Here is a 27,303-nt window from a genome sequence, read left to right as displayed (position 1 = left end):
GCTTTATACAGGGTAAAACGGATTTATTTGGGGTTTGGACCCCACTGGGAGTTGGGCATTGAGTGTTAAAGACAGGCACACTTCTTAAGCTGTTTTCAGTTAAGCCTGCAGCTTTTGGGGGATGTGGTTCAGACCTGGGTCTGGGTCTGCAGCAGGCTAAGTGTGTCTGGCTCAAACCAGGCAGGCCACTGAAGTCCCAAGCTGCCAGGGGAAACAGGCTCAGGGACAGTCTCAGCACATCAGTTGGCAGTTCCCAAGGGGTTTTCTGTGATCCAACCTGTCACAGGGTGTCATTACAAACACAGACTATTTACAACCCGTTGTCTCTTTCACCTAGTTTGTTTCTATTCTTCATTCCTTTACTACAGCAGTAGTACTACACTAGAACCTCAGAGTTACAAACACCTCAGGAATGGAGGTTGTTCGTAACTCTGAAATGTTCACAACTCTGAACAAAACATTATGGCTGTTCTTTCAAAAATGTACAACTGAATATTAACTTAATACACTTTTGAAACTTTCCTATGCAGTAGAAAAATGCTGCTTTTCCTTTATTTTGTGAGTAGTTTACGTTTAACACGGTACTGTACTGTATTTGCCTTTTTTTTTTTTGTCTCTGCTGCTGCCTGGTTGTGTACTTCCGGTTCCAGATGAGGTGTGTGGCTGACTGGTGAGTTCGTAACTCTGGTGTTGTAACCCTGAGGTTCTAGTGTATCTAGTATCAAAAGTAGCGAATATAACCCTGGTTTAGTCCACTGGGGAATAGGGCCTTGATTCACTTCTCACCCAGGTATAACTCTACTGACTTTAATGAAGCGACACCTGATTTACACCAGCATAGTGAAAGAAGAATCAGACCTTTGGATTGCATGCTCCCATGCATTAACATTTTTAGGTGCCAGGTGCTATGTATGTACCCCAGCCATTTTTTTAAACCACGCCTTTAAAAAGCCAAACAGGTAAAATTCTCTAATTATGGCTGAGCTGACATTCAAAGACATCCAACCTGTGGAATTCACTGCTGCAACAGACTGAGAAGAAAACAGTGCCTGGATTTTTTTTTTTTTAAAGGAACATAATTTTAACACAGTTAATAACATTTTGTAATCAATTTAAGCGAACTAAGATTTTGATGAGAATAACCAAATCTATTTCTTCAGGTCATGGAACTGATTACTAGAGTGAGTCACATGGGACTTTTCACCTTCCTCTGAACATCTGGCATAGCTAGCAATGGATACAAGGTACTGGGTTAGATGGAAGAATAGACTTACACAGTGCAGCAAAGCTAATGTTCCTATTCGGCTAGGACCTAGTGGTAAAATAAGATAAGTAAAAATGGCTCAAGGAGTAAAGGTCAAATCTGGAATTCAATTGTCCCAAATTTCAGAATTTTTGGATTCAAGTTTTTGGTGCAGGCTCTTCTCTAAATCAAATAAAAACAACGTAGTAGCACACAATAGTTCTTTGGAACATACTGTGGTCTGTAGTTAAAATGATCCAGGTTAAAAAACACTTTTAAAACATGACAAATTTATAAAAGTCATTTGTATTCCAGACGGATGGCCTAAAATATTCTGGGTAGAACAGTCTTCCCATTTATTTGCTTCAGGGTTTCTGAAGATACGTATAATTACCAAGAGGTTAGTCAACTGCTTCAAGAAAATCAATTGTCTTTTAAAACCATCCAACTGAATCACGCACGGCAAATCAAACTTTGAGCATCAAGTTAGTTTCGGAGCCAACTTCACTTGGCAGGAATACATTCTGACACACATTCTCGGAACAGGGCATGGTGGATGCAAGTAACTAACTGCCGCGCACAAAAATTTTGCTTTCTCTTGCATCTGTTGGAGTTTTGCAGCATAAGTAGATTTTTGTTTTGTTTTGTTTTTTAATTAAATCTGTGCCGACAAGGTCACCAACAGTAAGAGGTCAGCATTTTTATTTTGAAATATTCCATCATAATTCTACCAGCCATTAAAGAATGGGTTGCTTGGGGCAAATAATTGAATCGGACAGCTCACACAACCCATTTATCTCTTCATCTGTGAACCTCTGAAGCTCTCCAGTTCATTCAGTTTCAAATCAATTGTAGAAATGTCCATCTCCCTTCATTCCAGACTAAAGAAATTACTACTTGGAAATGCTCTTGATCTCTTATCGCTGATGGGAAAACAAAAAAATCATTTTTTCAGGAGATATTACTCTGGCACCATTTTTATATTATTATATTTACTTTTAACAATGTAGCCTGCATACAGATGTTTCTTTCTGTCTCAAATCAAAGCCACCTCTTCATTGCTGGATACGCTCAAATAGGAACGGTATATTCATTTTGGTAGCATGTACTGGTAGGTTTCCTAAACCCATTAAAACCATTTACAAAAACATATATCTACATGACCAGTTTATGTGCAAAGATAAACCTGTTCAAATTTTAGTACATTTAATGGCAATAAATATAAAAGTCAATAAAATCAATAGCAGCATCAGGTCTAATGTGTAGAATTACATCCTCCCATTATATCTCACCATTTGGGTACGATTTGCGAGTGCAGAGAGACTAATTAAATTGAATAATTAGAGTCACAGACTGATGTGCTGAGATTCAGCAGCTACAGCGGAAACCTAACAGACACAAAACCTTATATGTATTAATTATTATGATTAATTATTTGTATGGTGGTAGTGCCTAGGAGCCCCAGTCATGGACCAGCCCTCCATTGTGCTAGGCGCTGTACAAACACAGGACAAAAAGCAAGTCCCGGTGCCAAAGAGTCTAAGCAGTCTAAACATGCACTGCTTCATATGTGCACTAATTATTAGTTGAATTATTTGCTAAGATATACTACAGTATTCTCAAGCTACTGGCCCCAAACAGGTATTGGGGGAAAAAAACCACCCAAAACCACCATTACACACTGTACATGCAATTCTCCCTCTGGGGAGGGGATGAGAAAAAACACAAACCACAGGTGACAGACGTTAGTCATAGCGCTTATGCACTATTGGAAGGTGCTTAGATACTATGGTAATGAGGGTGGAATAACAACAAATAGGGAACAGAATAGTAAGCGATTTTTAACCTCAACCCCATGATCACCCAACAACCTACTTAGAGCCAGATCCTCAGCGGGTGTCAATCACTGCAGCTGCACTAACACTAGCAGAAGATCTGGCCCCAAATTTCCTCAGCATGGCGTTGCCCCAGAGCTCACTGAAGTCAATGGAAGGACTTCTCTTGACTTCAGCAGGCTTTGGAGTGGGATCCTGCAACATGCTGACTCCTTCAACTCTCAATGACTTCAACAGGAGGACATGCACCAGCGCACAGAAGGTGCTCTGCCCTAGACAGGATCAGGCCCCAGAGATGGCCAATGTTACTTTCTGAGCAACTGCTCGAAGATCGGAGAGCAAAAACCTCTCCACACTGGAAAGGGATAAACACAAGTACCTTGTCTACATCTCTAAGACCTTTTACGGCTTAGTACTGTCCTAGCCAGATGCTCTGTTAACTCATCGTGGTGTTGACCACTGCTTTCAGTAATACAAATGTTATTAATTTATGGTAGGGCCTACTATGTGCTAGACAATTTCAAGAAATTCACTAAGGAACAGTCTCTACTCTGAGCATCTCTTGCACAAACTAGAGACAGACAGATGAATGGATGGAACTTGGGAGAAATGAGATATATACATATTGTTTCTTTTTACTTAATGTGCATAGCAACAAGACTCACTACAGGCAGCAACATTCCCAGCCTTTACCACCCCACCACTCAGATTCTCCACCAAGCACCTTTGGGCTTTCACCCAAACTGCCCTTTGTGCATGGGGAAACTTCCTTGGGGGGGGAAAAAATCTGTGAAGCTGCCTTCTTAGCCTTCAAATCCTTAATTCTCACCACTGCAGTGATGCCTGCTGCCACCTACATGCTGATCAGTGCAGTAATGTCACCAGTTTGGTACCACTCATGGTGGTAGGCAATGCTGAGGCACAACCCAGGAGGGTTCAAACCAAATAGACCTCCTTTACTGCTGCATCTCAGAGATCCCACTGTCTGCAGCCCAAATGGATCCAGCTGGTTCCATTCCCAAGTGTGCCCTGTTACCAGCTCTCTGCAAGACACAGTCCACTACAATGGTGTGGCAAGCTGCGAGTGCGGCTTACTGTGCAAACCTTGTTCATTTCACTGTTACCGCTTCCTCTTCCCCCCTTTATTGCCTTCACCTGTTTTGTCCAAACCAAGCCTATAAACTCTTTGGGGCAGACACTATCTTTTTAGTGCATGTCCATACAGTGCACGGCACAATTGGGCTTTACTCCCTGAGGGGAGACTCTAGCTGTTACTAGCCCACATGTTACGCACAGTTACAATAAATCATGATGGAAACTAACAAGATACTGAAAGTCAGCCATGGCTCATAGGGAAACAGAGAAAAAACAGCAGAAATACTTCCAACTCATGCTTCCAACCCAAACGGATGAAGGGGAATAAGAAAGACCTATATCCACTGGTATTTGAGAAAGCACTATCAGTGAAAAAGTAGGCCTGTTAATAAAGGAGGAGGAGGAGGAAATGAATGACGTCTGTAAAACAGCTGAGATGCTGACTTAAAAAAAAAAATCTATCTCCCATATGAAAAATGAAGAAAATAAGTCTAGTTGATTAGGAGGGAATCCAGGCAGCATCAAAACTGTTAGTGATAAACAGCCAGCCAGGAAATAATTGGAAAACGTAAATGCATACCAATCTGGATGATGGGCTGTATGCTAGGGCGATCGAGGAATCAGCCAATGAATTTAATGAGCCACAGAGAGATAGATTTGAAGACTTTATTGAGGATGGGGGATGGGGAGCAATTTCTGCAGAAGAGAGGAGGAATGACCCTGACAAGCACCATCCTGTAAGTAGCACTTCAGCCCAGAGCCAAATATGAGAAGAAATATTCAAAGACAAAGAGGAAAACATCCACAGGAGCAGCTTGGTTTATCCTACCAGAGAAGCCTGACTGGGGTTTGGGGAGACAAAATTACAACAGTAGTTGAAGAAAAGAGCACAGTAGCTGTGTTCACTTTGCTCCACCCCCTCCCACCACCCACCCAGGAATGTCCTCTAGGCTCAGGAGCAGGGGTGGATGACCTACTTGGTTCTGCCAGCTTTCCATCACCCAGGCATTTGCTCTAGGTCCAGGGAATCTCTGGCTGCCCCATTAGGGCAGTTTCTGTCCCCTTTGTTGGGAAGAGCTGGGGATCATGTATCTGGCTCTGGGTGTTTCTAACCACTGAGTCTGGAACAGACTTGCAAAGCTGATCAAGCTTCTCAGCTAAAGGTCAGCCACTTCTTTTAAGAGGTATTATGTGCCCACCATAAGACTACGGGCACCTGGAATTCTGGATGCTGACAGAAGAGCTCTGAAATAGGTCAAGTGAGCCTAGTGATAGGACAGGAGCGGGTTCTGAAGGCAAATGGCTGACCTAACCAGGCATTTGGGAACTGGCCAAAAGAGACAACGTACCACCACCACCGGCAAAGGTTTTAAGCTAAGGGGACCTTGGGGACATCCTGCAAAGCTCATCTTCCACCCCAGGAGTTTTATAAATACATTGGGGGTGTGGGGGCGGGGCTTATAAAGGTGGGACTGGGGAGGACATTTTTGAATTCCCAGTTTGCTGGTCCTGGGTTAAGTTGCCTCATGCTGCTGTAACTTTTGGTTATAAAATGTCCAGGGTGCCCAGAGCATATGGACAGGTACCCTTTTTTGTGTTCACTCCAAGTCCAAATACACAGAAACATTCTGCTGACCATGCCACGGATACAGGTTAAATCAATGGGCACTGCATTCTGGTGTAGGGACTGGCCCTAGCTCCAACTGTTCAAAAGGCTTCCTTCAGCCCTGAGAGAAAATGGCTTTGTGCAACTTAAAGCTGAGCCCAGCAAAAGTAGGCTGTTTCAGCCTGCGCCTCTTCGCATTAGGAGACTGCCTGCCCATCTTACACGGAGCTGGGGGAAGGAGCTCCTTCACCACAGCTGGGTCTTGCTATGCTTCCTTCATGGACAGGTTTCCTGACCAAGCAGCCCAGCTGCCTGCCCTCAAGGGAAGTTGTGGTCTTTCCTCTACTCAGGGACAGAATTAACTCTCTCCTTGCTGACTCCCAGGTAGCCTCAGTTATGCACTTAAAAAAAAAAAAACAGGATAGGGGCTGTATTGCCTCCTACGTGGCAAATTAAGTTCATTGGGAAAGCTCTCACTGGCCTTAATGGAAGCAGGACTGAGCTCTAGGGTAGCAATGGCAGGCAGTACAATTACAGAGAGGAACTTCCTTGTTCCACTTCCCAGGCTGATAGAGCAAACATTTGAAAAGCTGGGCCAGGTAGGAGATCAGAATCCCTGTCGAGCTACCTACAGATGATGAAACCCTCTGAGCATCTGGGAGAATCAAGGGACCCAGAAGAGAGCTTGACAAGGACCCTCAGGGCATTGTCCATGCCCCCCAATGACCAGCTGATGATCACATTGTACAAGTGTTGGACTCACCTCCTGGCATTCTACCAGACTGGTGCTTCATTACATAACACTGGGAAACCCAGAAAAGTTCACTAAGCAATGAAAACTGCCTGCCTGAGAACTTTTCAGATGAAGAAATATTATGATTTTTAAAATGGCTGCACTTTATACATCAGGGTGAACAAAACAATGATATTAATGTGGCATGTGAAATTTGAGGTGCATTGATTTGGGGGTTTTCCTTTGGTGAAGTTAGGGAGCAGGGGATAGACGATTGGTTTATAATAGGGAGTTAATTCTAACCATTGAAGGATTAGTGACCCCCAGTAGTTCAAATTCTCTCATGCCTCATTATCGCCTACACAATCTGACTGTGTCTTTCTTTCCTCCCTCACATTTAAAGCACAGCCTGGATTGAATGGACATCTGCCCCTGACAAATGTTCATTATTTAAGCGGATGGAACTGCATTTCTATTGATTCTTTTTTTTCCAAATAACTTAAATAGTTGCAGATTAAGTGAAAGCTTTAAAAATCAGGTAAACAACTGTCTATAGCACATGCCCGCAGTCTCTTTGGAAGCCAGCGGAAAGGGGGCAAGTCAGAGGCTCTACTGCACTGATTTAAGGCTACGGGAGAAAAAAAAAAAGACCCAGATAGCACAATGGAGCCAAAAGATGGGCTCAGAGGAGCCCAGGAAATCATTGCTTGCTGCTCAGGCAAGAAGCATTTGGGCTGTTGGCGTTATTCAGCCTTGGGTTTTGTGCCTCCCAATGCAAGCAAAGCAAGTATAACCAATCCAATGTACACCATGCCACAGTGGGTGTCCTCTCATGATGGAGGGCCCGATCCTGCACCCACTGAAGTCAGTGGATTTTTGCTACCAACTGAAATGGAAAACCTCAAACTCAATGTTCTGCTCTACAAAACAATATCTCAAAATGAAAACAGTTTAAGATGTGATACAGATTTAGGCCACTGTGAATGGATGGATGGTCAGACTTGAACTTGACCTAGATTACCAGGGGCTGATGGAAGTATCTTGAAAAGACATTTTCTGCTGGACTTTCAGCAAGGACTTGTAGCAGTGACTCTGGCCTAGTCTCCACTAGAAGGTGTGTGCCAGTATGGTTATACTGCGATAACTATACCAGCAACCCCTCCCACTGTCGACACTGCTTATACGGGCAAAAAAAAAAAGGGGGGGGGCTTTTGCCAGTATAGTTTACACATGTTCCCCAAGCAAAATAAACTATACCAGCAAAAGCACATTTATACTGGTATAGCTGCATCTACAGTAGGGCTTTTGCTGGTGTAGAAATGTTATCAAATATCGCACCCATAACTGACATTACTATCGCAGCAAAGCTTTCTAGTGTAGATCTGGCCTGAGATGGACTAGGAATGATGATCTCCAGGCAGGTTAACATATAGACAGGTACTATACAAACAAAGTAATGTATACTAGGGCCAGATCCTCACCAGTATAAATGGCTGTGCGTCCATTGACATCAATGGGGGTGCACCCATTTACACCAGCTGAGGCTTTGGCCCACAATACTTTTGCAGATTTGCCAGAATTTTATTATACATAGAAGAATAGACATGGACACTTTAATATTGGAGCCTAATTTATTTACACTGAACGTACCCATTCTTTGAACAAGAAGCCCCAGTAGTGTGAATTATAATGGACAGGTGACTTAGGGCTTGATTTAAAGCTTATTGAAGCCAACAGAAAGACTTCCATTGACTTCAATGGGCTTATTAAGACAATATAAAAATGAGCCAGCTGGTTAGATTAAAAAAAAAAAAAGAAATGGTTTGGATTCTACAGTAAACAGAGAGATACAATAATCTCAGCTGAACCTAAACCTCTCTCTGCTGACAAGGCATTCACACATTTCTGAGTTGCTGAAGTTGAACTTGAAAACTAGGAGATAAAAAAAAAATGCCTTAAGAGGAATCCCAAAAGGAAAACCTCCGGTGGTTTGAAACACAGCTCATTTCCTCTTGGCATGAATCAGGAGATAAGTGTCATGTATGTGTCATTTGGAGGCAGCATATGCTGTTCCTTTATGTATACTCAAGTCCTGTTTCAACTATTTTTCCAGCTGACAGCGCAGACGGCATGCACCTACATTTACTTTCCCTCAGCTGTCCTTGAATAAATCACATCAGTTACATGACATGTATGGCCATTGTGATAATCAACCTGAAATTCCCACAGAGCTCTGTGTGGTATAGCCCTAAGAGGGGTACACACATTCTCTTCTATGAATGCAACTTACTTGTAATCCTCGTTGGCCTTAGACACTTAGACTGGACCCAACCTGGCAGTCCACAGTAAAAACTCCGATGGGCATCAATGGGAATTTTGCCTAAGCAATGACTGCAAGATTGGACCATTATCTACATTCTGAGTCAAGTTTTTTTCTTTGACTTTTTTTTTTCTTTTTTGGTTTGGGAAATGTTTGTTGATTATCAATTTCACTGTTACATATTGTCTTTTCAAGACACATAAAAACACTTATTAAATCATTCTCTTGAGTCAAACATTTTAAGGACAGTATGTTATTTCAATTTTTAAGTAATCAAATGAAAAACTAAAACTGATACATCAGCTTCCATTTCTGCTGAAGACACAATGTGTCTTTTCAGTATATTGTTTAATAGCAAAATGTAACTCAACCCCAATGTAAATTCCTGGAGAATCTATTACCTAATTTTCATGATTTCTATTTGCTTAATACTATTTGAAGCATCTGTCACTACTCAATTCTCCACACACTGAAAATAAATAATTCATGCTTTGACCCTGCTTTACAAACATTAATTAAGCAGCAGAGCTGGAGCTGTTCAAAATGTTTGCAACAAAATCAGAATAATGGAAAACTCCCCTGACTTTGAGTTTCATTACAAACTTAAAATTTAAACTTATCTGCTGAACAATGTGAAAAAGATGCATGAAACTTACAACTGATGGAGTTGAATACCCTGGAACTTTGGCAAAGCCTGGGTCTGGATTAACCACCTGGTCTGATAGATGATTTTCTGCTGAAACCAGGAAAAACTCCTGTGGTTTACATAAAAACCCATTGAAACACACTGGTTCTGACAGAACTTTGGTCGCTTGTACTTTTGGTGTCCAAAACTCAGGGAGTGCAAATTCATGATGCCCTGGGAACCAAAACTGCTGAGTTACCCATAACTGTATTCACAACATTCCCATGAAGTGGCAGGTTCTCCACAGGCCTTCGCCCCACAAGTGCACCCCTTCTTTATCTTTGCACCATAAGTGCTGACTCCGTGGGTGCTCCAGGTGCTGAGCACCCACCGGCAGCCCCCCATCAGTGCATTCCCCTCCCCCCAGCACCTCTCGCCTGCCAGTGGCCTCACCGATTCGCACTTCCCCCCGCCAATGCCTCCCCCCACTGTGGATCAGCTGTTCTGCGGCATGCAGGAGGCGCTGGGGAGAGGGGGAAGGAGCGAGGGCAGAGCATGCTTAGGGGAGGGGGCAGAACCGGGTGGGAAGGTGGGTGGGAAGAGACAGGGTCGGGGTGGGGCCTGGGGGGAGCATCCCCCCCCCCCCCCCGGGCACATTAGAAAGTCAGCACCTATGCTTTGCACATTTTAATTCTGAAAAGGACACCAGGTTCTAGGCCAGGGGTCGGCAACCTATGGCACACATGCCAAAGACGGCACGCGAGCCGATTTTTAATGGCGCGATGCTGCCTGCCGAGTCCCAGCCACCGGCCCCGCACAGCCCGCTGCCGAACCCAGGCCGGGACCCCGGCAGGCAGCAGAGTGCCATTAAAAATCCTGCCCGCCCCCCTGGGGCAGAGTGAAGAAGCTTGGTCCTGCTGGCTGCTGCTGCAGGGCAGGCAAGTTCCTCCCTCCCCAGCCTCTTCCCCCAGCATGCGGGGTTCCTGCCCCTCCTCCTCTCCCTCCCTGCAGCCGATCAGCTGATGGCCCTTGCATGGGAGGGGGAGAAGCGGAGCCTCACCCGGGGCTGAGCGGGCCGGTGGCATAAGATCAGCATTTTAATTTAATTTTAAATGAAGCTTCTTAAACGTTTTGAAAACCTTGTTTAGTTTACATATGACAATAGTTTAGTTATATAATATATAGACTTATAGAGAGAGACCTTCTAAAAAACGTTAAAATGTATGACTGGCACGCGAAACCTTAAATTAAAGTGAATGAATGAAGACTCGGCACACCACTTCTGAAAGGTTGCCGACCCCTGTTCTAGGCATATAGGCCCCAGCCTCACTGAGAGATGGAAGGTGTCATGGTGACCTGAATTACACTTATAATATTTTTAAAGGTAATGAACACATTTGACTCAATTGTATAAGCTCCCTAGTCTCTGTGGACAGGAATAATAATGGGGATGGATCCACAGCTTAGAAAGTAAGGAGAGAGTTTAGGCAAAAAGATATTAACATGAGGCACAGTAGCAAAACAGCCACTGAAAGTAAGCATCATAAATTAGCCCAAGAAACAGTTACATGGTTTTGCTAAGCACAGAGGAAAACATTCTTTCTAGTTACCATGAGGACCCCCATTCTCACCTTCAGAGCATTCCATTTTTTGTCCCTTCAGCTGTTCCACAGCCCTACCTTTTAAAATCTATTCCTGTACAACAGCCTGGATTTTACACATGGCTGAAGAATGAGTAGAGAAGATGCAATAATAGTTGTCCTTAACAAAGATCAAATAGTACTCCTGCGGGAATTCTGTGCCAAAAAATTAAAAATTCTGTGTACAATATTTTGAAATTCTGCATATTTTGTCAAAATAGCACAGTATAATCACACCATTTTCAATAATTTGCTGACAAGTATTTTGAAATAAATTACCAAAATAATTGAAAATGGTGTAATTATATTGGTATTGTGTTACTGTGTTATTTTGACAAATAAAATTTGCAGGACTTTGCAGAATTTTGAAATTTGTAATTTTTTGGCACAGAATTCCCTCAAGAGTACCAGGTTCTGTGTGGAGCAATCTGGGTGTGGGGGTGAATCTGGATGCACAGGGGCTCAGTACGGGGTTCTGGATGCAGGGGGAATGGGACTCTGCAGGGGAGTCCAGGTGAAGGTGGTTAGGGCTGGGGGGGGGAGCTGGGGAAATGAGGCTTGGTGGGGGGTCACGGTGCTGCTGGTTGGGGCTCAGTGGGGTGTGGGTTCAGAGGCTTGTGGGGGGTTCAGAGTGCAGGGGGCTCCTGATGCGGGGGCTCCCAATGTAGGGTGAAGCTCGGGGGGGGGAGTTTGGGTGAAGGGGGGCTCAATGGGCGGTTCTGGGGGCGGAGAGGTCTGAGTGCCCCCCTCCCACCAGTGATTTACCTCTCCCCAGCTGCCCAAACAGACCCATCTGAGCTGCCGGGGAGGGGTGAGTGAGCACTGGTGTAGCTTCTCTTTGCTTCCCCACAGAAATCATTTTCTGTGGAAAGTAAAGAGAATCTGCGAAGGGGGGAGCATTTTTCTACTGTGCCACAGTAGCACAGAATTCCCCGAGGAGTAAAATAGGCATGAGAATCATTTGCAGCCCCACTCCTAGACTGCATCATGAGTCAGACAGAGAATATGCTAGAATGGCTATAATAATAATACCTAGCTCTTATTTAGCAAGTTCTAGCCAAAGACCTAAAGCACTTTACAAAGGTGGTCACCCCATTTTACAGGTGGGGAAACTAAGGCACAAAGAAGAAGTAACTTGCCCAAACTCAGCCAGCAGCAGAGCTGGGACTAAAACACAGATCTCGTGAGTCCCAGTTTCCTAGGCCACACTGCCTATGGCTGTTCTATACAGTGCCTGTGATGGGGGAACTATCTCTGACTGGCTAAGAGAATGTTACAGCAGTATATAAGGACTGCAGTGGAGGGGAGAATGGGGCTGAACTGCAAAGTTCAGATCTAGATGAGGGCGAGGCTCTAACTTTTCCAAAATTGAAGGATGCTGGGAGATGATGGTTTTGGCGCATCTACCTACAAGTGTTTGGGTTGATCCGTTACAGAGATAGTGGCCAGCTGCAAAGTTGTGCTCAAGATCCAAACTTCCTCCTAATTCTTGCACATCTCAGGGTTTATCCTTGAGCCTCTCTCTGGTTAAATATGGCCACTTTAATGGCAGAGGTGATTGCATGAGGGATATTGACAGGTGCATAGACATTAGAGTGACAAGCAGTCTGAATACAGATATTAGAGAAAGAGATTAGATCCATCCATGGGTTCCAGCATGCCTTTCATCTGAACAACTCTCTTATACAGGAGAGGTCAGGCAAGGAATTTGAGAGCAGGATGAACACATGTCCTGTTTCTCAGAATGAGGTCATGCAAGATTTTTTTTTTTAAAGATGACCCAATTCTGAGCCAACAGGCAGCTCCTCTGTCCTGAAAATTAGGAGAGCTATCTTTGGGCGTAAAAGCATCATGACATCCCACATCACAGCAAACAGAAAAAAATGCCACAGGGTTTTTTTCTGTACTTCTAGCAGGAAAGCATGAGGCTGGAAACTGTGTCTGCCCTGCTTGTTCTCTAGGCAGTGAGATGGCTGCAGTCAGCAAGCTAACATGTCCTTGGAGGAAAGGGGAGATTTGGAAAAATACATCACAAAAGAGAAAGACAAATTCATTTAGGCAACAGAACTTCTCAAGTCCTCCTAGTCAACTGTCATGAACAGGCAATTCCCCAAAATGAAGACAAAAGAACGGACAGGCAGCAGGCTAGAAATATTGCATGGGTCCGAGGAATGGATATTTATGTTGTTAGAGAGACTGTGTTTCGCTTCGCTTCCTAATAAAATACACCATATCTTGAGAGAACCCTTTGATACACTCTCTTGGGTAAACTCAAAGGGTAATTTTCCACCAATTGAAAACAGGGATCATTCAGAGGCAGGAAATATGAAGGAACAGAGGGGATGCTGATCAGATACAGAACCTTTCCTTTATTGGTTCTAATGCAGTTACATTCAGTGATGATCTGTAGTTGGATTACTCTTCTTAAGTCTATGCAAAATTAGTTAGTTGATAGTGTACTAGTGCTCACATCTCCAAAAAAACCCCCACCATCCCACACAACTGACATCCTTGTTTTTCAATGTCAGGAGTGGTTCTAGCATTAGATAGACACAAAGGGCCTAATTTCTCCATTGTCTTGCACTCATCTCATCATTTACACCTGAGCAAACTAAACAACTCAGAATGGAAGCGTTTTCCATCCAATCTGCATAGGTGTAGATATGATACAAGGTGAAAAGCAATGGAGAAGCAGACCCAGAGACTGAAATAACCTTTCCCTTCTGGACCTAAGTCTCTCCACTTCATGGTTAAAACATTTTGGGCCTTGTTTGCCCTGGTTTAGTTAAACTGGAGCAAACTACTGTTAGGATACTTATTTCAGTTTAACTTGAGCCTGTTCCCAGTTGCCATAAGTAGGCAGTGATAAGCCACTTTTAAACTGAAATAAATGTCCACGCAGGGAGGGGTGTGCATTGGTTTAACTCAACTGGTTTAAATGCACACCTTTAGGTAAATCAGTCAACATTACATGTAGATAAGCCCCAATTCTCCACTGCCCTGAACCTTGTAGAGACATTTCCACCAGCATAAAGCAAGGGCACAAAGTTATTTGACAGTATGTGACAACCACTTTTTTATTTATTATTTGTATGGTGGTAGCATGTAGGAGTCCTAGTCATGGACCAAGTCCCCATTGTACTAGGCACTATACAAAGGTAGAACAAAGAGATAGTCTCTGCCCCACAGAGTTTACAGTCTGGCTCTCACATTGCACTGGCGTAAATGACTATTCCAGATGCAGCGCAATCCAGAACCAGCCCCATTCTCCGTCTATACAGGCACTATACATGCAAAGTCATGCCGCGTGGAGGATGCCATTTTGTAGCACACGTGTGAGGTTGCGCCTCCTGGGAGGATGCCATTTTGTTTCTGTATGTTGCCCATGGAGGTGCTGCACAACTACGCAGGCTGCCCACGTCACTGACAGGGTTGGACTACTCTGGGAATTTTTCTGTGCTGGTGCTGCCCATGCTGTTTCTGCACTGTGGACAAACAGAAAGCTTCAGTCCTCAGAGCTGTCAAACTGGCACCTTTTGTCTAAACTATATTCCCTAGAATTAAAAAAGAGAGCGAGAGCGAGCGCACGCACAGAAAACCTTTTTCTTTACACTGGTTAATGTAGTCAGTCTGGCACCTGTCAGTCACACGTAACCTACTATTTCCACCTGTGCAAAAAGAAGGACGTAGTAATAGGAAATTCTCCAACATGAAAGACTGACTCAGATTGGAAGCACAAGTTCTATACTTTAGATTGAAACCTAATCTACCATGCTAGTTGATGTCAATTTCATCTGTCTTTCTACAGAGCTGCCCTTTCCTATATTATCCTGTATCTATTGAAAACACTAGCTAATATTTTTTAACTCAGTCCTACAGAACGTGCCACAGAAAATTTGCTATTTCCACTTTCACTGACTCCCAGCAGGCAGGTTCCCAAGCTGTTGTCCTGTGCTACATTTCCTCACTATTTTTAAATATATTTTTTATCTGATTTTCCTTCAGGGAAGCATTGCCTAGTGGTTGCAACAGGAAACAGAGTCAGGAAACCCGGTGTCTAGTCCTGTGTCTGCCACGGACTGTGTGGCTGTGGATAAGTCACTTAATCTCTGTGTGCTTCAGCTTCTCTGTTTCTTAAAAAGAGATATTATTTGCCCTTCTTTGTAAAATACAGCAAGATCTTCAGATGAAAAGCACTGAGTAGGTGCAAAGCATTATTGTTATTTAAAAATAATAAGCAGATCCTGACTTCTATTGAGGGGAATATGAAGAGTTATTGAACAGACAATTGAATATTGCACCACTCAGTATTTACCTTGAGAGATGATAAATCCTGAAGTTCACTGAAAACATGCAGTCAATATGCTCTGTGTGTTTTTAATTGTACATACCTTCTGAATGGCTCCATCCAGAATACTTGGAAATCTCTCCATTACAGCTAGAAATTTCTAAAGGGTAATAACCAACATTCTAAAGGGAGATGAAGTTAGAAACTTACTTTGATTGGGAGCTATTTGGGGGCAAAGATTTTTAAAAATAAGTGCCTAATGTTAAGGCTCCTAAGGCCTTACTTAGACAATAAGGCTAATATTTTCAAAACCACCTAAGTGACTTCGGAATGCAAGCCCCATTTTCAAAAGTGACTATAAGAGCCAGATTTTGAAAGGTATTTAGGTGTCTAAAGGTACAGACAGGTATTTCTGGGATTTTTTAAAGTAAAATTTGTGCAAGTTAGGTATACAGGAACTTTTGAAAATCTCACTAGCCACCTCCCTGCATCTTTCTCCACTGAAATATCTTTTCAAATCTGGACTTTAGGCACTTGAGAGTTTAAATGGGACTTTTAGATTCCTAAGTCACTTTTGAGAATTTTACCCTAAGTTTATATTTTGACTTCAATGGGAGATGCTAGGTGCTTAGAACTTCAGTCATTTAGGGGCCTAAATACAAACTTTGGAGCCTAATTTTAGACACTCATTTTTGAAAATGTTGGCGTTTCTTTTTATTAAAAGTCTATACTTTAAAAGTCTATATATAAAAGCACCTAGCAGAATTATCACTTAGCGAGTAGTGCCTCTAAGCCAGTGATTTTCAATCTTTTTTCATTTGCGGACCCCTAAAACATTTCAAATGGAGGTACGGACCCCTTTGGAAATCTTAGACATAGTCTACAGACCCCAGGGGTTCAGGGACCACAGGTTGAAAACCCCCAATCTAAGAACTATGGCTGTACAAATAATAAATAATAATAATAGGAAAACCTATTATTCAGCTCTGGTAAGTCAATCGAACAGGGATTGGCATGTCAGTAGTTCAGACACTGTAGTCTGTGAAGGGGCTGCTATCACAACTGTGAAGCATTTGGGTCTTCAGGCAGTGACATGTCCTGTTAATTGTACCATCGTCCTTGAGCCTTTTAGGGTTTCAGCAGCTTTTTTGAATAACTAAAGTAGAAACAATCCTTCATCTCTCTGCTCCCTGCAGACTGTGTCTTCTGTGTCAGGCATTTCTTCCGTGTAAATTCAACTATGATCCCACCTACAAACCATTTTCAGCTGGAGGGGCAGCAAACACTCCAGAGGGCTGACCTGCAAAGTGACTGAGTTAGACAAGTACTGGGGCCTGCAGGCAAAGCAGGCAGAGTTAGCACTCAGACCTGTAAAGCCCTATAGCCAGGAAATAGAAATAGATAGAGAGCAAAATGAGGGGTTATAACCAAACCAACCACAGCCTCACACTTTACTGAGTTTGTTTTCATCTTGTCCCCTTTGTACTGTCCTGTTAGTCACTGTAGTTGCCCCAGAAAAGGGTCAGAATTGTGGTTGGGAGTGGAGATGGCCCTCAGGTGCCCTGTATCTTCAAAAGCATTCAGCCCATAACAATAAAATATTTAAGAGCCATTGTCATATACTATCAAGTTAGCTCAGGCATGAACAACAGTTTCAATGAGCTCATCTGCAGCTGAGCCGGAGAGCAACAATAGAAAATTCCTGACTCATCATATGAGTGATTCCAACCAATCATAAGCCAAGCTGTTTTCTCTCCTATGTAACAGCATCCGTTAGGTGTTGGGCAGGTAATTATTAAAGTCAACTTTGTGTGTGCATATGGGCGTGCCTCGACCATGGTATGTTAATTAGCTGAAACACAACATGATTTTGGGAGCTAAACTCATCAATAGATGAATAGCAAATCCTCTGCTTTCCCCTCTCACCAACGCTGTGACTTTGGGATAAAATGGTGTCTTATTACCAAACCACCCCATGCTTTTAGTTTTGCAAATCAGAAACACAACCAGGTTAGGGAAATCCCAGAGCCCTCCATTTTTGCCCAATAGTAAGGCTGGTTGGAAAATTTCAACAATAAACAACAAAATCCACAGAGTTTTTTTCTCCATTATTTGACCAGCTCCAAATCATATCCCATCCCTCACATATTTGGCATGAATAAAAAAATATGCCTCCAGTTTATCTGCCTTCCAACAGCTCACAGATAGCTCCAAGGCCTATATTATTTAGAATGCAATTCATTGTGGACAATTAATAATGGGGATATTGATTATGAGGGACCTTTGAAACCGCATCTTCATTTTATTCCCAAGGAACAGAAGGATTGTTGTCCCCTGACATATTTATTGTTATGAGACTCAGCGGTTATCTATATGGGACCACTCTCCAAAGCTCCCAAACCTTATAGAATTATGATCATGTCATCCGAAATGCATGCAGTGCTCACTTATAGCAGATATATGTCAAAACAGGACAAGGCTAACGCACACAGGGACTGGTTCTCCATCTCGGTTTAAGTAGCTGCTGTGTTAAAAAAAGCCTACAGCTTGGAAAATTGGGAATGTATAATACTGAAATGCAGGGAAAGTCTGGACCCTATACATCTGACCCCCTCCAGTTAACGTCCTAAGACACAAACTGATCTTTGTTGTCCATTTCTCTCTGCTGCAAGGTCAGCCATAAACTAGTGAGCTCATTTATCAGGGTCACTTGGCCCCTGAAGGGTTATTGCCCCCTGCCACCAGTAATTCCTCCTTCTACTAATTCTCCTCCCCTCCCCATGTCCTCCCCCTGGCAGTTCAGCAACAAGTCTGGAGCAATCAAGTTATCTCTGCTGGGTTTCATTAATTACTAGCCTAACATTTCTTAGTTGTAGTGGGTCTCATTTTGATACAGCTGCCTGCCTGGCATGACCTTTATAAGCACACAGATAGTTTGCATGGCTCTTTGATAGCTCGCCACTCATTTATGTCCCCAGCTCATCTACTGCCCTGGCTCTGTGCCTCACATTTTACACCCTTTTCTAATCTGCCTGTCCACACTTACGTCCCTCTTATTCATTTCTGCCGTGCTGCTTACAGCAAACCCGGACAGCTGGCATAAAAAGGCCCATCCTGTTCACCTTCCCCTAACCTCGGTTTACTTGTCTGTTTCTGGACTCAGAGTGTGTGCTCTCCGAGGCAGGGAGGGTCCCTTCTGGGGTGTCTGCAAAAGACCTCGCTCACAGAGGGCCCTACTACAGACAAACAAGCAACAGCCATTACCCACAGAAATGCTAGCATGGGAGCCTGACAAGCAACCTGCAGCCCCACTGCTGGCGGTCCGGCCTGCGGCACTCTGAAGATCAAGCCTGATCAGGTTTGCTGCCCTATGAATTTCTTACAGAAGTTCCAGGCCTGATCCTCAGATGAGGAAAGTCAGCCTAGTTCCACTGACTTCACTGGAGTGAGGCCAGTTCACACCAGCTGAGGATGTGACCCAGAGTCCCTGAGCCCTGTCAGAGATTTCCCCCAAGAGGTTCTCTTTTCTAGTCCCTCCCCGCCCTGACCACCCTGTCAGCTTTATCTTTGCAACCGCTTCATTTCTCTCTGAATGGCTGCGCTTGCCTGTCTCCTTGCCACACGCACTTCAAGCTGCCTTTGTCTCCTCCCAGCCACTTACCATCTGAATTGCTCGGTCCCATTTTTCACTTCTGCCCTTGCTTCAGTCCTTGGCGCCCTATTTCGCCTTCTTCATTGCTTTGGCTTCCCTTTGAATCCTTCCATTCCAGCTGCAGCTTCATTCTGCCCTCACATTATTCTACTTCATTTGCCCTTCAGTCACTCTTCTCCCCTCTATGCCGAGCCACCCAGTGCAGGGTCCCCTGCTGTCTGTGCCCCTATTTCAGCACTCAGCAGTCTCGGTCTTTGCATAGCTTTTGTATTCTAACCTTCTGTCATGTGGCTTAATTTCTCTCCCTTTAAGATAACTCTGACCCTCTTTCTGTTCATACTGCTGCATTTCAAAATCCTCCAGAGCTTTCTCTTTAGATTTTCAAAGCTCGACTTCAAAATACCAGCAAGATCCTAAAGTTTAGCCATTTCATGGCTGTCCTTCTGCCTTTTGGGTTTTCTCCAAATATTTTATACATTAAACCATCTTAGGAAACCAGCACTGATGTTCTTGCTGCTTCTCCTGAACTGAATACTGGCCCTGCACTGGTACAAAAGGGAAGCAAGAGGGTGCAAAGATTCCTTACCCTTCCCTGGTGCTAATAATGCCGTTAAAGAGATTAGTCCCTGCTAGCACCCCCGCATTGTGAAGGTGTCTGAAAGGAAAGAAGAGGCAGGGCAGTGGCATAGGGGTGGCTAGGTGCAAAGCCAGGAGTATTCTGCAAGCTCGTCAAAGGTAGTAGAGACTGCTCTGATGCAAGGACCCTGGGAGCTCCCAGGAAGAATTGTGTCTAACTCAGTTGGTGGGGAGCAGGGCTCCAGTGGCCAAGAAGCCCCTTTGAACACCTCTCCAGATAGCTTGAAGGATGCAGAGCAGAATCTTGTCCCCCAGTTTGGTTTCAAAACAGAGTCATGAAAAATATTCCACAACGAAACTCAAAATCTCGAAGGTGCCACAAGTACTCCTTTTCTTTTTTCAAAATCACATGAAACTCGTCCAGTTTGCATTTCATTACAGATCTGAGCCTCAGTGTAGGGTGACTGCACAGGTCTGTGACTCCACACTGATGTATGGTTTCACAGTGGACTGGAATGAACCAAAGCGATGGACCCCCAACAACCCTTAATGTGGTGCGTGTTCAGCAATCTAGCTCAAATTTTCCAAATGTCCACTGGGCCTGATTCTGGTCTCACTGATGTGACGGCCAGAAGCTGGGACTGGATGACAAGGGATGGATCACCCAATAATTGCCCTGTTCTGTTCATTCTCTGAAGCATCTGGCATTGGCCACTGTTGGCAGATAGGATACTGGGCTAGATGGACAACTTGTCTGATCCAATACTGCCGTTCTTATGGTGTGAATCTGGACTCATTACTGATATCAGCAGAGCTACACCACATCCAAGTGGTGCAGCTGAGCATAGAAGCAGGCTCATAGCACAGGCTCCTTCTAGCTCTAAAACGGGCCAAAGCAAAACCCCAGATTGTCCTTATGTCCTTTGGGTTTTCTGAGAAGATTTTACACATTAAACCAACGTAGGGAACTGGCATTCATGTTCTGGCTCCTTCTCCAGAGCTGAATACTGTACCAATGCAGGGCCTGGCCAGAAGTTCAGGTGGTCTACATCCTGAACCAAATTCATATTTGGCAGTTTGAGTAATTTCTGCTGAGTGCAAGGATTTCCAAGCAGCTCAGTCCACCTTGGACCAGCGTGCCCTCTGTTTTTCCACCAGCTCTTCCTCTTGTGGGAGATTTTTTGGTCCAGTTTGTTTGCACACTGGACACTGAGCTCAATTTGTTTTAACTGTGATTTATCCTGCACAGCAACCCCACTGCTGCTGTGAGATGGGTGGGATAGAAACAAATAACCTATAAACCACAGCTAAAGAGTAACTAGAGCTTCTGCACACACGGTGCCTGCGTTAACAGCTAGGGACACATTCTGGTCACCATTGTGCAGGTGTCCTGGGGGGGGTTGGAAGACAGATTGCAGGGAGCCTCTTTCTACCACAACTCAGCTGTGCAGGAGGATGTTGATGCTATTGGGCCATGTGTGTGAGAGGGAGCAGCACACCTAGCAGAGCTCCCTGGACCTGATGATGTGGCCAGACGGTTTGGGTGTAATCCGGGCTGCATCCCCTGTGCAACTGCTACCACCTAAAAGCGGCCCCAGGAGAAGCACACTCTTTGGCAGTAGTAAAGAGCAGTGATGTCGTGGTAAAAAAAAAAAAGAAAAAAGAGATGGCTAAACTAAAGTAACCTAAATACCCTATTCCCCAAATGAGAAATAGGTAAGCGCTGTTTACCCAGGTTCACCCTTGATTCCCTACTGGTCCGGGGTGTTTGTCAATACACGTCCCCGCGGCAATTCACGTGCCACTGCCCTTGCTAGCGAGGCCACCCACAGCGCCACGTCTTGGGGACTATATGCCTTGTTCTCCTTCCCCGTACCCCCTCATCACTTCAGCGGAGCCACTCCCGATTTACACCTGCTTGAGAGAGAGGAGACTCAGGCCTTGCCTCTCAGCCCCCACCAGCCAGCTGACCTGGCTGTAACACAGAGTCAGAATTTAGCCCTGTATATCATTGCTCCAGGAGAGCACTGTGCGAACATCGGGGCAGTGCCAGTAGCCGTCATGGGCTGGGGAGGGGCATGCCATACTCACATTTTCGCTGTCAGATTTCTCAGCTCACACCCCCGTGCTTGGGCCCGGGTAGCCGACTTCTGGGATGTTTAAATCACTGGCTTAGGAACACTGTAGGGAATCATGGTGACTGCTTCGCTGCATGAGGACAGTTACTGTGATTCATCCTTCCCATCTGCGGTCAAGGCAGTGGGGTGCTGAAGCTGTAGCAGCCTCGAAGCCGGTTCCTTTAAAGGGCCACTGACACTTTGACTCAGAACGTAGAATAACACCATAAAATGGGAAAATAAGTGGGTGTGCATGGGCAAACGCATGAAACTCAATTTAAAGAGAGGAACTGTGGCCCAGGAGACTAGGAACCACTTCTGTTTCATCTATGAGACTTTGGACAAGTCACTTAATCCATTCCGTGACTCAGCTGACCGCTCTGTGAGGCTAAACTGATGTTTGCAAAGCTCTTAGTGCTCACATGAAAGCCTCTATACGCAGTGAGGCACATTCTGCCCTGAGTAAGGCAGGTGTCATCCTCAGGGACTTAGTGGGTTTGTGCAGTCCGAACTCATACCAGCCTGATTAAAGACTGTGCCAATTTCCCCCCTACAGACCCAGATAAAACTGTTGAGAAATTAAACACAATGCTACAGTCTATCATGAGCTCACACTGGCAAATCCCATTTAATTGGAACTCCATGGCCAGGAGGCAATGCTGAAAGGATTACAGGCAACACAAACATCCTTTGGGAGAAGTTTCATTTGCTGGACATTTTTTTCTCTCTCTTATCACTGTGAGTGAAGTTAGTGCTCACAGAAGATGCCAGACCCACAGCCCTGGATATTTAAGCCCTCTGTTTATCCATAGAGCAGGAAAAGTATTGCACAGCCAACACGCCTGGCTGAGTCTACTTCTGGAGGAACTGTCTGGTGACGTGAAAAGTCAGCTCGGTTTCGCCTTCTCGACCGTGGGCCCCTCTCTGCTAGAACTACCAACTGTGGAGGTAGCTTGGTGATGAGAACATTCATCCCATGGACATAAGCTCTAACCACCTCTCACATCAGAGGGCTCAAACCACCCATCCATTGGCTCACAACTTTTAGCCTTTTACAACTTGGGCTGGCTTTGAATGGGTACCTAGAAAGTAGCTGTTGTTTATCTAGCACCAAAACACGCTGGGCACTTCATAGACAAGCCCACCAGGCCAGAGGATTCCAAATCTAAAGTCAGTGCACAGATGGAGAAGTGCACAGATGGTGTAAGAGCAAAGGGGCTGAGCGGGAAGTTTTGCACACACTTTGTTCACTTTGAGAGTGCGCGCCTGTGTGTGTCTGTGTCGTTAACACTTCTGTGGGTGGAGTTTAGAAACGAAATGCACCATATATCCCATTATCAAATCTATGAGCCTTCCAGTCCCTGTAGTTTGCGTCTGCTGTAAACACTGGCTGAGCTCTGCATCTGGAAACTATTCTTCCAAAGAGAAAGAATTAGTGCCTTAACACTTTAAGATGACAATTCTTTGAGCTGAAGTCAGATAATGGGAACAGACATCCAGGCAGAAGTGAAGACAACAGCAGTCAGTACTTGTGATTCAACTCTCATACAAAAAGCTGTATTTATGAACCCAACATGAAAAGAAGCCAAATGTCAATTACGTAAAACCTTAAATAAAGGAACGCAAATAAAATTCGTGAGGCAAACCTTTCATGTGCAATGGGCAAAGGGTACACAGCAGAATGGAAATAGTAAATAACTAATGCAAAACAAGGCCGAGAAAGGGGAATGATTTGTATAAACCCATTATCCACAAGTAAGAAAGAAGATTCACTCACTGGAAAGGATTAACTGGATAAAGCCAAACATTTCCCTAAAAAACTTGCATTATAAACCTCAACACACTTCAAACAGAAATGGAACTGTGAAAGAATTCAAATGTAAGGAAGATGCAAGGAGCCAGGCTCTGTTGCTTCTCAGAAAGAAAACACGGTCAAAAAAAATCTTATGTAAACTCACCGCACGCAACAGAACATCAACAGGCGTTTATCAAATGAAACACATACCAAATGCAACTCCTTTCCATAATCCCAAATCCAGCAGGCTTTGGATTTCAGAGCCCCAGGAAGAGATTTTCATGCGATGATACTCTGCCTGGTTTATGATTAGAGCTTCTCATTTTTGCTACTTATCTGTCAAAACATTTTTTTGGTTTCTTTATCCCCAAAGCCCATGTTTCTGCTTTTTCTTTGTGCTGCTGTAAATAAAGCTCTGTGGCCATTAAAGTTGGGAGAAAACTGCAAAAACAACACAAAAGTACCTCAGGGTCACTAGTTTAAATAAAAACAGCACATTTGGCATGGTGGTATTTACAACCTTACTTTGCTTAAGAGCCTTCTTCACACAACGCATAGTCCACCTGTGGAACTCATTGCCAGGGGATGTTGTGAAGGCCAAAAGTATAACTGGGTTCAAAAAAGAATTGTATAAGTTCATGGAGGATAGGTGCATCAATGGCTATTAGTCAAGATGGTCAGGGACGCAACCCCATGTACTGGGTGTCCCTAAACCTCTGACTGCTAGAACCTAGAACTGGACGACAGAGGATCGATCACTCGATAAATTGCCCTGTTCTGTTCACTCCCTCTGAAGCATCTGGTACCGGCCACTGTCGAAAGACAGAATACTGGGCTAGATGGACCACTGGTCTGACCCAGTTTGGCTATTCCTATCTTCTTATGTTCTTAACCTCTTGATTCATTTTCTGCCAACATTGACAGGATTCAATTTTAGTTCACAGGAATGTTTGCAGAATATGTGGTGAACATTCTCTTTGGGGAAGGCACGATCTTTGTGTTCTGGGTAACATAGATAATAAATAATAATAATCTGTATCTGCATACATTCTCCCATTGGAGATGATCGCGGGACCAGCTTGAGAATTATTTGAGGCTTTGGCAGTCCAATCAGGGTTCTGAAACATCACCACATGACTTTGGTGAGCTATCACACAGAGCCAAGGTCAAATACTCAAAGCAACAGTTGTGGCAAATTTCTCCCCTCCCTCCTTGGGCTGAGGTATAGGCCCATAAACCATGTGTTGACAGACTTTGGACAACTAATTCATAAGACTCCAAGTCAGATCACAACTGATTCACAGACATAAAAAGAGGATAAATTTGTCCAGTAAATTCCTTTTAACAAATCATTCACCCTGTTCTAAAGGCCACCACTGCTTTCAGCCAACCGCAGGGGCATGGCTTCAGGAACAGACCTCACTTTGGCTCCAAAATGGCACCCAGCTATCCAGTTTCCCTAGTTTGGCTGTAGGCACTTGGACAGCCCTGACATCTATTGCATCCAGCACGGAAGTAGTACATATGCTCCTAGGCATTTCTGACCCCATTTCCCTCCCCAGATACATACAGTCTCCCTCCCTTCAAGCTGCAAGTTCCCCAAAGCCTTCTGTAACAAGGGCAAGTGACACAGCAGTGCTGCTAAGAGACTGTTCTTTGTTTCCTAGCCCCAATTATATGACACAGTTACAAAAAGACTAATACCTCCATTGATGTGGCAGAAGTCTGTCTCTCCACTGATTCGGGTGACCACTGTTAGACCGTCACACGACAGTGACTGCTTGTCCTATGTAGCAACAACAATTGCTAGGTAGAGGCAAAGCTTCCATCAGAGCTAGTGTTGCTGTGGAAAGCTCAAATTTCCACACAGGATTCACCATGGTTTGGGCCCTACCAAATTCACGGTCCATTTTTGTCAATTTCATGGTCAAAATTCATGGTAAAAATCAAAATTTCATGATTTCAGCTATTTAAATCTGAAATTCCTGGTGTTGTAATTATAGGGGTCCTGATCTAAAAAGGAGTTGGGGGCGGGGGGGGAAGGGGTCGCAAGGTTATTGTAAGGGGGGATTGTGGTACTTCTACCCTTACTTCTGCGCAGCTGCTGGTGGTGGTGATGCCTTCAGAGCTGGAGAGCAGCGGCTGCTGGCTGGGAGCCCAGATCTGAAGGTAGAGCCACTGCCAGCAGCAGCACAGAAGTAAGGATGGCAGGGTGTGGTATCCCCCCCGTGAAATCTGGCCTTTTGTATGCTTTTACCCTATACTATAACAGACTTCACAGCGGAGACCAGTGTTTCTCAAATTGGGGGTCCTGGCCCAAAAGGGAGTTGCAGGGGCATCACAAGGTTATTTTAGGGAGCTCGTGATATTGCCACCCTTACTTCTGCACTGCTGCCTGCAGAGCTGGGCCCTTAGTCAGCAGCCACCACTCTCCAGCCGCCCAGCTCTGAAGACAGCAGCGCAGAAGTAAGGGTACATGGTATGGGATTGCCATCCTTACTTCTGCGCTGCTGCTGGCGGGGTGCTGCCTTCAGAACTGGGCACCTGGCAAACAGCCGCCGCTCTCCAGCTGCTCAGCTCCGAAGGCAGTACAGAAGTATGGGTGGCAATATCACGAGCTCCCTAAAATAACCTTGTGATGCCCTTCCAACTCTCTTTTGGGCCAGGACCCCCAATTTGAGAAACACTGGTCTCCGCTGTGAAGTCTGTTATAGTATAGGGTAAAAGCATACAAAAGGCCAGATTTCACGGGGGGGAGACCAGATTTCACGTTTTTTCATGGCCGTGAATTTGGTAGGACCCTAACCATGGTTAAAGCCAACAGTGTTGCCATTCAGGCTGCTAGGTACCAGTGCTGGGGTGGATGAGTCTTTTTCATCAGATGCAAACATATAGCAGTTAATCCTCAGTTTAAACTCTGGCATAGGGTTACCCAGAAGTAAATATTGCTTCCAAGTGGCATCCAGAAACCCTAGATATGATGCAGAGAGCACTGTATTTAAACATTGTATTGGACACACAGCTGTTCAGCTCAGCTATGGAATAACAGCAATACTTAAAATTTACATGATCTTTTTTATCCAAGGATCTCCAAGCAATTGCCAACCAACAAGGGCCAGATTGTGATTCCCTTACTCACACTGAGTACCTGAGTACTTTAGTAATCTCACTGGAAACAACGGGACTAAGGAAGGAACAATGTGCTACTCAGTCAGAGTAAGGGTCTCACAATCTAGCCCCAAATAATTAAGCCTCAAGACCCCTGTGAGACAGGTAGTATTACCCCCATTTTATAGACAGACAAATGTAAGGGGAAGTCTTGTCCAAGTCTACAAAGAAAGCCGGTGGCAGAGGTAAGAATTGATCCCTGCTTCCCAGCTCCCTGCTCTCGCTAAAAGCAACCTGTTCTCTACATCCCTTTATGAATATGATGTGCCAAATAATCAGTAAAATGCTAGAGAATTGGAACTAAAGTAGAAGACTCTTTGAGATCACCAGATGAAAGGGGCTATATAAGCCCCAAAGTCTTATTCACAGAGCTGGGTGAACTATCTGCAAAGATCAGTTATAAAGCAAATGTAATCCCTTTTTTCAGTCATTAATTTTCCATGATAAGACGTCTCACTTTACAAACTGGCATGTTATTCGAAAATATCCAATGGATGGTTTTGCATGGCCCAAACCCAGCCAATGGGTCACCAGCAAACTATTTACTCTGATTTACTGTGTTATTTGCATCAAGTGATGATTATTGGTCATTGCCATTCAAACTCTGTGA

The 27,303-nt window shown here is 44.3% G+C and overlaps 1 protein-coding gene across 13 annotated transcripts in view; it reads right to left on the bottom strand.

Moving 5' to 3' along the window:
* Positions 1 to 27,303, bottom strand: part of FRMD4A (FERM domain containing 4A) — a 552,335-nt gene that overhangs the window by 157,220 nt on the left and 367,812 nt on the right. The window lies entirely within an intron of this gene.

The sequence above is a fragment of the Natator depressus genome, chromosome 1 (assembly GCF_965152275.1).
Source record: "Natator depressus isolate rNatDep1 chromosome 1, rNatDep2.hap1, whole genome shotgun sequence".
NCBI classification, from domain to species: domain Eukaryota; kingdom Metazoa; phylum Chordata; order Testudines; family Cheloniidae; genus Natator; species Natator depressus.
The sequence above is the reverse complement of the archived record's forward strand: the minus strand, read 5'-3'. Positions and strand labels throughout refer to the sequence as shown.